The 2,500-nt window shown below is 31.0% G+C and overlaps 1 pseudogene; it reads left to right on the top strand.

Annotated features, from left to right (window-relative positions):
• Nucleotides 1–909: 909 nt before the first annotated feature.
• On the top strand, nucleotides 910–2,191 carry LOC146945008 (S-protein homolog 24-like; annotated as a pseudogene).
• The last annotated feature ends 309 nt before the right edge of the window (nucleotides 2,192–2,500 follow it).

The following is a 2,500-nucleotide window of genomic DNA, read 5'->3' as shown; positions in this document are numbered from 1 at the left end:
AGTTTGTAGAAGTGATTCTTGATTGTTAAAAGGCAAAACAAATAGGGGTAGCACTTTGTTTTTCTTCTCCTTTTCTTGCCACTCTTTTTCTCCACGTATCTTTTGTACCTAACAACAAGTCCTAAGTGGTGGAACCTGGCTATATAACTTAGATGCTAGAAAATGTGTTAAAATAATGCATTGACAATCAAGTAAGATATAATGCTAACCGGTGCGCTCCAAGGACATTGATTAAGAATCCAAAAGAAATAAATTTTAATGAAAAAATTGTGTGATCATTACTTGATCAAAAATAACCTCTTAAGACAAAATTTATACTCCATCCGTTTCAAAATGAGTGTCGTTTTAGGTGTTTACACATATATTAAGAAATGCAATGAGTAAAAGAAAGAGAATGGTTATTTTACCAAATTATCCTTATTAACTATTGATTAGTTTTAAAAGTAATATTTTGAAAGTAGTGTGCAGAGTATTAATTGGAGGGTACAATTGAAAAGAAAAAGTTATTATTGCATTGGAAACTGAAATTGACATTCATTTTGAAACAATTTTTTTTTACTAAAGCGACACTCATTTTGAAACGGAGAGAGTATTTGTAAATTCCTTAACCATTGTCCCGAGAGCATTTGTTAGCAACACCCTATAATTATTTATCTCGTAAACTATACATAAAAAATATGTATCCTATAAAATAGGGTTAATAGTGTTTGACCCCCTGTAAAATATATTTTTTTGGTTTACCCCTTGTAAAATATTTTTTTTCCAGAATACCTCCCTAATAGGCCATACAAAAACGAATTTATTTTTTTTTTCAGAAATTTTGGTTTTTGTATGGCCTATTAGGGGGGTATTCTGGAAAAAAATATTTTACAGGGGGTAAACCAAAAAAAATATTTTACAGGGGGTAAACCTGTAAATGATCTATATTACAGGGGATAAAACACCATTAACCCTATAAAATATTACCAAATTGTTACATTTATATAGAATATAGACTTCCATCAACGAAAGAAGAAAAAATATAGAATCTTGAAAGCAATATCTTAGCAGATAAACAGACATACAGTCCCATGGATATGCTTTAAAATAAGATAACTACACCACAAACATAAAGCAGATCTTAGTCAATTTATCTGTGAACCCAATATATTTTTCAAAGCAGATTAGTCAATATTAAACGACAATTGATACTTTATATAAGTAACATGTTCATAAGAAAAAGACAATAGAGACATATATCATACAACATGATAAGATTGAGATCACGTATCAATAAAAGAAAAGATAAAAGGATTTGTCCAAGCACTAAATCGGCGCAACAATGCAACCATTATCATAGTACTATTAAATTAAACAGCAATGATAACTCAAGTTGAGCTAGTTAATATGTTCTATGTATAAAATAATTAATGTATGAAATATTGGTAGCCATATATAGAAAGCCTCAGTGGCAAGTCAGAAACATATCATAACACATCACTAAAAAAACAATGAAATTTGTGGTGAGTGTTTACCTTATACTATGTTTTGCTTCTTCCATTTTCATTGTCATGGCCTTAGTACAAAGAACACATCATATTTTTGGCAGTGATGAATACTATGTTCGTGTGATTAATGGCTTCACAGATAATTCCTCAGTTCCTTTGGTCATTTGGTGTTCATCAGAGGAAATGGATCTTGGTGGTCGTGCTTTGCAAGAACATGATGAATTTAGCTGGACCAAGCAACTATATGAAGTGTACAATGAAATGGGATAGTATAAGGAAGATTTTTGATGCATTTGAGGCTTCTAGGGACATAGATCGTTGTGGCTTACATAAGTTGTGTTCTTGGAGGGTTACACAAGATGGGTTTTATTTTAGTAATGATGAAGTGAATTGGAGGAAGGATTTCATATGGTGAGTGAATGTGTGATGCCAAGGTTTTCTCCTATAGCTTGGATTCACCAAACCATGTTTGCTAGTTTTAGTAATATGTTTACAAGAGATGTGAGGAATTAATTTTGCATAATTATAAGCAGGGCCGTTCCTATGAAATAGGAGGCTCGGTTCTATTTTTAAAATAGGTCCCAGTAAAATAAAAATATAATTTTTTTTTGTGTAGTTAAACTTCATTAAAAAATTAGAATCAGAAGAACTTTTAAACATGAAACAAAACAAAATAAAATTAAGTGAAAGAGAGGTGAAATTTACCTAACAGTGTCGTTTGGAATGTCACTCCTACGTCGTAGGAAATGGGAAAACGAATGGTTTATGCGAAAAATAAATAATTGTTGTGATTCTTTCAATGAAATAGCTTTTTAAATTGACTGATTAAGTAATTATACAAATTGATGGTGGTTTGGTAGCATCAAATTTATGTTCAGAAAGTAGAACTAGAGTCCAGAAAAAACTCATACGTGTACTGAAGAAAAAAAAAAGTAACATGTGATTTTTTAATTTAACTGAGGGTGGGTATTATAATTCTTTTGAGGCCCATAGTTTTTAGAGACTCGGTTCAG

Source organism: Medicago sativa, chromosome 2 (genome assembly GCF_051527215.1).
Source record: "Medicago sativa cultivar Bolivia chromosome 2, Bolivia_mono, whole genome shotgun sequence".
In the NCBI taxonomy this organism is placed as follows: domain Eukaryota; kingdom Viridiplantae; phylum Streptophyta; class Magnoliopsida; order Fabales; family Fabaceae; genus Medicago; species Medicago sativa.
This window is presented reverse-complemented; position numbering and strand designations above follow the sequence as displayed.